At 48.1% G+C, this 11,055-nt stretch overlaps 1 pseudogene; it reads left to right on the top strand.

Annotated features, from left to right (window-relative positions):
* The first annotated feature begins 4,162 nt into the window (after positions 1 to 4,162).
* LOC127187006 (60S ribosomal protein L7-like) lies at positions 4,163 to 5,011 on the top strand (annotated as a pseudogene).
* Positions 5,012 to 11,055: the final 6,044 nt, after the last annotated feature.

Below are 11,055 nucleotides of genomic sequence, written 5' to 3'. Positions count from 1 at the left end.
GAGCTGGACCTACATGGACCATTGCTGTGTAACCTCTAAGGACCTTCCAGAGTCCTACCATGGGAAAGGAGAGTAGGACTATCGCAGATAGGATGGATGTCTTGGAATTAGACTCCAAAATGGGGTGCTTCCTGAATCACATGAAGGAGCCATCCCACATAAATGAGGAGGAGCCTTTAGAGAAAAAAAAACAAGTAAAGCCACCTTATTCAACCCCACAGTGGTGGACCTTGGCAGCCCTGATACCTCTTAGGATTGTTGCAGGCCAGGCTGAGATGTTAGATCTTTCAGAGCCAGCAGTACTTGCCACTACAGAGACAGCAAGCCCATGTTGATGGAGACTCTGGATGGTACTATGACTAATGGCACAGATGCCCTGCAAGAGGCTTGAGGATCAGCCTCGTACATACCCCACTGTCTTTTGAATATGGCTGCCTCAAGGTCATTATGAAATCTATTTCCATTCCGGAAGAAATCTGTGAAGATCCCAGGCCAGGCCTAAGCAAAACCAAAGAGACAGGTATTGGGATAAAAGAGAAAGGCTTTCTACAGAGCCAGCGGATCCAGCTGGCAGCAACTCACCTGGGGTAAACCATATCATCTCAGCAAGAATCTTCGGAAACTTTGTCTTCTACAGCCCAAATTCTACAAGTTCACAATGTGAATAACTCGTTGAGAGAAGCAAGTCTGGCTCAGTTGACAGAAATGAGCCTCTGTGCAGATGAAAATTCACTTTTCAGATGGCTGTGGCTGAGGTTGTCCCTCAGAACCCTTTGACGAGCTGCTATAAGACATCTTTGTGTCTCCATGCTACTCAGGGGTCCCATACGCCAGCAAATCTCCCTTTCTGATCTTTTGATTCTTGCTTGGAATAACTAAGGTGGTGGGAGTTAAGGACAAGACTGAAGATGCCGCTCCTCAATGAGGTCCAACGGGGACTAGAATCTTCAAAACTTTTGAATTGTGCTTTGGGGTTGGCTCCCCAGAATCTGGCCCTGAGGTGAGTGCTCATGAGAAGGGGCCCATTGGGCAGTTATTAAGCAGTGTCCCCCAAAGAAAAGTAGGGAATAGAACTAGGCAGAGAAGGAAGCTAAGCAAAGTGGTTGAGTCAGCCAAGGCTTCATGTTTTCAGGGTGACTGACCTGTCCCATGAGGAGGTCTGGAGGCCTAGAGCCCCTCCACCTAGCAGTTAAAGGGTTCTATGGTCCAGCTATGGCTTGAGTATCATGTGTTGAAGGCTTGGTTGGCAGTGTGGCAAAGTTGTGAGGTGGAAACTTTGAGAGGCCACGTCTAGTATTAGTTCTTTTGGCGTCACTGTGAGCAACATATCTGACAGGAGCAACTTGTGGGAGAAGGAGATTGTTTTAGATATAATTTTAGAGGAATTTCAGTCCTTCATTGTAACATAGTGAAGTTTATGTCAGCAGGCATGTGTGTGGGAGCCTCTTCACATGGTAGGAGACCAAGAAGCAGAACATTCGAGTTAGGACTGAGGTTGGCATAACTTTCGTAGGCCTACTCTCGGTGACCTACTTCCGTGAGCCACGTCCAACTTGCTAAAGTGCTCATAGATTCCAAAAATAGCACCACAAGCTGGGGACCAAGTGGGGAAAACATGGGTATGTGGAGTGCACGTCAGATTCAAGCTGCAGCAGGACAGTTGGCACTGTACTTTCAGGGAGGACTGGATCCCAGACCCCTGCGAAACCAATCTGTCTGCCTCTCTATCTCTGTCTCTCTATCTTTGTGTGTGTGTGTGTGTCTCACACACACAGTCTCTCTCTCTCTCTCTCTCTCTCTCTCTCTCTCTTTCTCGCACACACACACACACACACACACACACACACACATGCTCTGATATCATTGCAACGAAGTCTTCATACCACAGGCTGGCTGACGTTGACACTGTGCCCTCTAATCTACAAAACTGTGATCTACAAGAACCCCAATCATTTTGATTATAAAGTGAACCCACCTCAGGCATTTTGTTGTAATAATGAAAAACAAACTCACACCAGAGCTGTGTCAGAACGATGTCTGCTCCCAGGCACTTCGCATTTTCAGTTCACACAGGCAAAGAAGCCTCCAGAAACTCGAGGAGAGCTCTCTAAGAGGCGTCTGTGTCTTCTGATCATAATGAATGGAGATTCTGTTACTTGCAGCCAAATGTATCCCAACTGATTCAAGTGGTACTTTGTCAGACGCTCCCAAGAAGCGCGCAGACATTTCTGTTAGATCCTTTCTCTGCTGTGACAGGATACCTGACAACCATGGATAAGAAGAAGGGTGTGTTTTGGCTCACAGTTCAAGGGCACAGTCCATCCTAGTCATGAAAAGTTGTAGCAGCAGAGCCTGATACAGCAGGTCACACTGTGTTCACAGTCAGGAAATAATGAATGCGGATCAGCCCTCTTCCTCTTTTCTATGCAGTCCAGGATCTCAGCCCATGGAACATGCCATCTATACTTAGAGTAAATCTTTGCACTTCAATTAACCCAATCTAGAACATCTTCACAGACACACACAGGGGTTTGTCTCCAGGGAGATTCTAAGTGCTGTCACTTTGGCAACCAGTATTCATCATCATAGCTCCTAACTCCCTGCAGCCACCATGGAGTGGCTCACAGATGTCTGTGCCAACACTCAGCTTACACCTCTGCTCCACCCCATCCTCTCCCTTCATGGGATCCCTCACCCCAGCCCTCCACATCAGAGGTCATTCCCCCTGAATTCTAGCACAAAAAATCCTTGGATGTATAGACCCCTGCTTTCCCAGGTTTTCAGTCTTATGTTTTTTGGCATAGTGAGCCCCATTGCTTTGAGAGCTGTTTTCTTAGGTTTCCATAGGTGAGGAATCATGAAGAAAAGCTTGTTTTCATTAGCCTTAATTAACCCACACAAGGTCATTTGTGAATTTTACATTTTAATTAACTTTTATTGAGCTCATATTCAAAATGAGAAGCAGAAAGTGTTCGTTAATGTAAATCCTGAGGCCCCTTGTATGTGGCTAGTTCAGCAGATAGGAAATTAGAAATCTTTTTCAACTGCTCAACACATGGTAGGTCTTGTAATTCCTGATTTTCCCTAAACACATCCACACCTCTTTCAGAGGATAAGTAGAAGAAAGTTTGAAGTCATTAACTGTCTCAAGCCACCTTTCCCAAAGCTTCTATCCCTGCCTCCCTCCTTGGCCACCTACGAGGACCCCATTCTCTGTTAACCTGCTGTAAATCCATCTGAAAACCACCATATTATCTCCAAGTGAGCACTGTCCACCTTTGTTTCCTTCATAATATTGTGAACTTCTTGAAGGTAAAAGCATGTGTTGTTTATACTTTATCATTACAATGGTACTTGGCATCCAGCCACCCGTTCAGCATAGATGTATTCAATAGATGAGAGTCAAGAATGGTGTTCCTGGGTTCATTCAAGTTTCATTTAAGAATGAATATGCCAGGTTAGTGAGGTGGCTCAGAGAATTAAGGCGCTGGTCAGCGAGCCTGATACCTTGAGTTTCATCCCTGGAACCTACATGACAGGAGGAGGAAACCAACCACTGCAAGTTGTCCTCTGACCTCCAAATGCACACTGCGGCATATGAGTGTCTGTCTCACATACATACACACCTACAAACATGCACACACACACACACACATACATACATATATACATACATACTGTAGCATAATATAATAAATATATCTATATTGCTGTATTTCAGTGTATAAAATGACTCACAAGAGGAAAAATGCCCTTTTTAATAGCAGCCATGGACCGAAAGATCTGTTTTCATTCTGGATTTCTAAGGCACTTGGTGAAGAACAGACAATGACTGGATTTGAACTTAGGGCAAATCCAATCCTTTGCAGGTGGGATAACAGAGGTCCCAGAGTCTTGAGGCATGGCTTCTGGGTGGTTCCCTAGGCACTCTGATGGCAAGGGTTAGCTCTTCAGATTGTCCTCTAATTAAGCAAAAGGACTTTTTCATTTTAAAAAAGCAGAACTGGCGTAGATTCTGCAAACACTTGCCCATCTTGATCTTAAGTCTCTCAATGCCTACCTGCTAAATCTTGACCAGTCCTGTTCAATGAAGTCCCATCCCAGGAGCTCTTGTCGATCATATCAAAATGTCCAGTGAGCCTCTCTTTTTCCGGCTGGAACCATGGAGGCTGTACCAGAGAAGAAGAAGAAGAAGAAGAAGAAGAAGAAGAAGAAGAAGAAGAAGAAGGTCCCTGCTGTGCCAGAAACCCTTAAGAAAAAGCGAAGGAATTTCGCAGAGTTGAAGATTAAGCGCCTGCGGAAGAAGTTTGCCCTGAAGACACTGCGGAAGGCGAAGAGGAAGCTCATCTACGAGAAAGCCAAGTACTATCACAAGGAGTACAGGCAGATGTACCGGACTGAGATTCACATGGCTAGGATGGCGAGGAAAGCCGGGAACTTCTACGTGCCTGCAGAACCAAAATTGGCGTTTGTCATCAGAATCCGCGGTATCAATGGTGTAAGCCCAAAGGTCCGCAAAGTACTGCAGCTTCTTCGTCTTCAACAGATCTTCAATGGCACCTTTGTTAAGCTCAACAAGGCTTCCATTAACATGCTAAGGATTGTGGAACCATACATTGCATGGGGGTACCCCAACCTGAAGTCTGTAAATGAGCTCATCTACAAATGAGGCTATGGGAAAATCAATAAGAAGCGAATTGCCTTGACAGACAATTCCTTGATCGCTCGGTCTCTTGGTAAATTTGGCATCATCTGCATGGATGATCTAATTCATGAGATCTTCACAGTTGGAAAACACTTCAAGGAAGCAAATAGCTTCCTATGGCCCTTCAAACTGTCTTCTCCACGAGGTGGGATGAAGAAAAAGACAGCTCACTTTGTGGAAGGTGGAGATGCTGGCAACAGGGAAGACCAGATAAACAGGCTTATCAGACGGATGAACTAAGCTGTTGCCCATGGTATTTTTGTAATCTGGTCAGTTAATAAACAGTCACAGCTTGGAAAAAAAAAATGTCCAGTGATAGAGGAAGCACTTACAATCAGGGCACTACGCTCAGCCCTCTCCATTGCCCATGCGCCATTTTATTATTTTCCTCTCAACACCCATGTGAAATGATCTTCCTCAAGCCCTCTTATTTCCAGCATGGTGTGGCATGAAGGAAGAGAAAGCGTGTTGTCACCTTTCAAGGAGAAACCCCACATTTGGAAGAGTTGGAGCTGATGTGTACACTGCTCAGGTTTTTCTCTCTGATGAGATCTGTCTCTATAACAGCAACAGAAAGCAAACTCAGACAGTGCCTGACAAGTAGGAGCCACTCACAAACCACAGCTGGGTTTTGTTTGTCAGTCGGTTGGTTGCTTGCTTGCTTTTTCTTTCTTAAGACAAGGTCTGACTCTGTAGCTGAGGCCAGCCTGGAGCTCTCCATGCGGTCTAGGCTGGATTTGAACTTGACACAGTTCTCCAGTCTCAGCCTCCCAAGTGCTGTGATTACAGGCAAGTGTGAACCGCCGTGCCTGGCAACCATTTGTACCCAAATGGCCCGCTAACATTTTAGTGAACTCACGTGGATAAGGAAACAGGGGAAGGGGTGTGAGTGTGGTCACAAAGCTAGTCAGCAGTCTGGAGGCTCCTGGCCTCAGTTCAAGAGGCAGGGGTCATACAGGCGGGCTGGGGCTAGAGACCATTCTGTGGAGCATGAGTCGCTTTGTCACTTGCAACCTTGCCACCTTGCCACAAGGACAGGGTCTGAACCAGCCATGTCCATAGTCTCAGCTGTCCCTCTTGGCTTGTGTGCCACCTGAATCATAAAGCCTTCTCCTCCCCATCCGTCTGTACGTCACAGTACCGCGTCCTCGGCCATTCTCAAGTGTTCGGTGCTTGAATGAGGACTTCATTCATCTCCTTGTTTTAGCCTCTTCTGAGGCAGATGTTCTCAGGAAGCTGGGCTGCTGGGGGTGGCGCTCAGTTCAACAGTCACTTAACAGCAATTGACTGGGAAACATCTCATTCCCCCACTAACCTCTTCCCCTGTTCCCCAGCCCTCTTAGACAAGTCCTTGTGACCGGACATTATTTTATACTTGAAATCATTCCATGAGTACAGAAAGGATTCTGTTTAGCCTCTAGACAACAAATGGCCCTCAGGCAACTGCCTGGGAGGAAATCTTCCTAGGACAGAAAGGTCAGTTTCCTGGGAGCCCAAAGCAGAGGACTAACTCTTTGGAAGCTTCCTGGACAGTTTGCACTCTGAGCTGGGGACATTTGCAGGCCAAAGGACACCAGCACCCACGGGCTCTCCCCTGGTTCAAGCTGCAGCTGAGTGACAACACAGACAGGCCTAGGGATGAAGTGTTAGGTGACACAAGACAGGCATGGGAAGGTGCACACTACTTGGTCCCACTTTACATGTATGACCTGGTGAGTGGGTCTCATGCAGATTGAGTGGAATGCTGGCAGCGAGGCTGGAAAGCCTGGGGAGACAGGGGGTCCATGGGTTCCAAGTCACCATTCAGGAAGGGAGATCAGTCCTGCATTGTGACTGCACAGTTAGGTGATGGCTACGGATAATAATGACATGCTGACTGCATCAAAAGATGGAAAAGAAAACATCAAATATTGTCACCAGTAAAAATAAAAAACATTTTGGAAGTATATTTACTGTAACTTGCTTCTAATTTTTTTTTTTTAATCTGTGATTCAGGGTCTCTCTCTACATATCCTATGCTGTTCCCAGACTTGGTATGTAGCCAGTGTTTGCCTTGCTTTGAACTTACCATGTAGCCTAGATTTGTCTTGAAGTTGCTACCTGGCCCAGGTTGACCTCAAACTGGCCATCTCCTTGTCTCAGCCCCCTGAAGATTAGAACTGCAGGCATGCACCACCACACATGGCTTTTGTATCTGTGCTGAAGCATCACGCCACCTCCCATTATTATGTACAATTTCAAAAACACAAACAGATTTGTTTCTAGTCTTCAGGTGTCAGGAAAAAGGCCTGGCACTGTGGAGGCTGCTATGGGGCAGAGCACACAGAATGGATTCATTGAGTTGGAACATGGGCTGCACATTTTGTACCCTGACTGCAGAGGATTCCCGGTCATCTCTCTCCCTCACAGAGGCAGCAGAAAAGGGGGTCTCAGCCCTGGCCCCTTCTGGAGTCTCTCTGGTTTCCAGGCCCTCCCTTGTTTGGAAGGCCCTGGCTCTCCGAGGCTGACATCTGAGCTCCCTAATGAATATTCATGAGACTCTCCTCCAGGCTGCGTTCACTTGAGCAGATTCCAATTATTATTATTAAAAAGAAGCACTGCCAGTTAGGGAGCAGCCTTCATTAATGACGCCTGTCCCCTCTCTGTGTATGTGGGGCACTGTTATTCCTACCACCAGTTCCTTTTATACCGGGGAGGAGCACGGCCCCTGGGGAGGTCCTGTGGCATCCTCAAGGTCACTTGGCTCAAAAGACTCAGGAAACCCCTGTCCAACAAAGGAACCCAGAGCCCTGGCTGTGAAGACAACTCTTGTCACTAAGCACCTACCCTGTAGCCGATGGGTCATTCTACAGCTGCTGTCACCTGGGGCCAGTTCTAAAGCCTGAATAATAAAGGGACCATGGAGACTCTGCTGGGAACTCCATTCCCTCCGCAGAAGTGGGGAAGCTGGTCCTCCTGGGTGGAGCTAGTCAAGCAGTGCCACTGAGACACAGCACTGTGTGATGTGAAGGAGTCCAGTCAGTAGTCAGTGTATCTTTTGTCCCTACCCACACCTGTGGTTTAGCCGCGGGGGTTGGATGGCGCTGACAAAGGTTCCCAAGCTCCTGACTCTGGGACAAGTGCAGATAGCTCTGCTCTCCCCTCTAGCAGCAGAACCTCTGAATATGTGCATGGCCTCTCCTCAGCAGTCTAGAGAGGAAGACAGGTGCCACCACCTCCTGTCTGTGCTCAAATGAGGGAGACTTGCATGCTTCTTCAGTAGATAGCACAGCCAGGCAGCCACAGTAGCACCTGTTTCCCCAGTTACTTTTCCTGTTGCTGTAATAGAATAGGCAGACAAAAGCAACTTAAGGAAGGATGGAGGTGGGCGGGGGTGGGGGTGAGGTGGGGTATCTCTACTCACAGAATGGAGAGGAAGTCATGGTGACAGGAGCTATAGGCAGCTGGTCACACTGTGTCAGGAAGCAGAGATCTATGAATACTTTTGCTCTGCTTAGTTATTCCTTTTTTTTTTTATATAGTCCAGGATCCTAACCTAAGGAACGGTGCAACTCACAGTGGGCAGCTCTTCCCACCTCAATTAACCTGATCAATACAATTCCCCACAGGCAGACCCAGAGGCGCTTCTCACCAACTTGACAGCTGAGGTCACATCAACACACCTGTCCATCAAACAAAACTCCCTTTTAGCCCCAGAGCAGCAGTTTTCAAACTATGGGTCACAATCCCTAGGTGGGGGAGGGGGCTGAACTACTCTTTTCACATGGGTCACACATCAGATATTCTGCCTATCAGATATTTACATTATGAGTCATAATCTTAGCAAAACTACAGTTTTGAAGTAGCAACAAATACTGTGAAGAACTGTATTAAAGGGGCGCAGCATTTGGAAGATTGAGAACCGCTGCTGTAGAAGAAGGAGATTTAATGGTGCAGCCAGGAAGAAATTGCCTCCAGGATAAAGAGAGTTACAACACTCCTCCAAGAGGTGCACCCTACTCCCCTGTAAATCCAGCCACAATTTCCAACCACCCTCCCTGGAGGGCATCAGGCAGGGCGAGTGCACAAGCTCTAGATGCCACTGCAGCTGCAGAAAGCACTCTGCTTAAGAGCCTGGCTCTCCCCTACTGTAAATGTGGGTCACAAAACCAAAGGGCTGGGGGGCTGCAGTAGCTCCCTCCACTACTCACACTTCCTAGTTGTCACCTCCCGACCTCTGTCCCTGCCCTTCCTCCCTCCTTCCCTTCCCACCAGAAGTGCAGCTGCTTACAGAGGCATGGCTGTCCTCCCTGAGCTCTGGCCTCCCAGTTGCATAATCTAACGTTCCCCAGGCCTGCCAGTCGGTCTCCACTCCAGCAGCTTTGCTGTGAGGACAGGAGAAATTCATTTGCAAAGGACAAGCATAAAACCTCTGGTGAGGTGCAATGTAAGTGGGAGCAGCTTAAAAAAAAAAAGCACAAAATCCATTGGGGACCCTGTTGCCATAGGAACCAGTGTTAGAGCTTGCTTCTGATAATTAATGGAGGGTTTTGCTATCACAGTCTTCTTGAAACTTCGCTTTCCCCTGCGCTGCACTGCAGAATGCAGCATCCACTCCCCATTCATAAATATTTCATGACCACCGGCTGCTGCGTTTCATCACTGTGGATAACACTGGGCCTAAGCCACCCCTTGCCAAATTCCCGCTGTCCTGTCAGAGAGCGGCTTCAATTTCTTCATTTCTTCCACAGCCCCCATGCATCTGCTTGGAGATTCTTCACAGTCCCACATAAACGCAGTGCTTCGTGGCTGCTTTGCTCTGGGAAGCTGCACCCGAGCAGGCGCCCATCCTACACGCACTGTGTGCAGAAGTTGCCTGCTTGGCCACCCTGGCACCTACTTCTTCTTTGGGTCTGAATTTGGTGGAGCAAAGCTTCCCTAGAGCAGAGGAAGCAGGTGAGCCTGCATATCCTGAGCCTAATTTCCAAAGATGCCATTCCCCCAGCCCAAGACATTACAAGTGCTTAATGTAGGGAGCCCTTCTCATTGGCTGCAACCCACGGGGGCGGGGCATCCCTCTTTGGCTCTTATCTGGTCGAAGAGGTTCTGGATGTGCCCCCCCTCTACCCTGGAGCTCGCAAGGAGGCTCTGCACCCTAGCCTGCAAAGTGATTGTTGGCCCCCATGCCTTGCCTCTGAATGCCGCTGTCGGAGGCCACTTTTCAGTTGGATCCATCAGCTGTAGCAGTGATGACAGATTGGTGTCACAAGGCACCAAGAGGAGCCTTGGTCTGTGATCTGCTGCCTCAGTGGTGGCCCACTGTAGTGGCCTCTCAGCAGAGATACTGCCCCAAACTGGCAGGGACCCCCAACCCCGCCCCCAGCCCAAGCAGTGCCAATGCCTCCAAGCTGTGACCCACTGTCACTCCTAATCTATGTGGCAATGGAAAATCCTTGTAGCCTGCTGGCCTCCTGCTGTGGTGGCCCACTGCACCTCCCCCAAAAGCTATGTCTAGCCCTTGAGCATCCGGCAACTAAAATTTCAAGTGGCTCACTACCATTGCCCCTTCTGCCTCAGGGCACCCAGCCCTCCTTCCTTCCCTGGGGCTGTGGAGGAGGCAGACAAACTGGCCACTCCTGTCAACACTGCAGCAGGAGCTGTCCATGATGACAACAACCCTGCCTGCTTCAGCCTACTACCTTTACAGTGGACTCTTTGTAAATTTTGGACTCTGTAATCTTTATAATAACCCCTCAAGGTAGAAAAGCGTCCAGACCTTTGCCTGACAAAACTCTAGCACCCCAGCTCCTCCCTGCCAGACCTCTGTAACTGCCATCTCCACCTCCAGTGGGACTCATCCCAAGTTATGCTAATTTGAGACAAAAAGTATGGACAAAACCCACCAATTCCTGGGCAGGAGAACCAACCAATCCTTGAACAGGAAAGTCCACCAATCCCTGACCTCCCCCAAGCTTAGGACTTGAAATCCCACCACTTCCCACTCTGGAAATCCCTGCCCCCAGAAAGCTCCTCCCCCTAAGAAACCCTATATAAAAGCTGTGTCTGCCCAGTTCCCTGCTGCTTTCTTCGGAGAACAGAGGCAGCCACTCCTGGATTCAGCCCTCTTCTCCTGGGTTTGTCCCCTCAATAAATCTCATTTAAGAGATGTACTGCCTGCTTTGACTCTCTCATTGAAAGAGAAGAGAAGAAAGAAGAAACAGAAGGAGCAGAGCTCAGGCTCCAAGATGCCTCAGCTCCTCAGGGTTGGGACATCTGTCCCCCTTAAAGAGAGGGTCTAACAAATGTTTATTAGCCCTATAATTATTACAATGGTATTTTCTAACCCTCTATCAATCAATAAAAACACAGAA

Source organism: Acomys russatus, chromosome 3 (assembly GCF_903995435.1).
Source record: "Acomys russatus chromosome 3, mAcoRus1.1, whole genome shotgun sequence".
Taxonomy (NCBI): Eukaryota; Metazoa; Chordata; class Mammalia; order Rodentia; family Muridae; genus Acomys; species Acomys russatus.
Note: the sequence above shows the minus strand (reverse complement) of the source record. Positions and strands in the feature narration are given on the sequence as shown.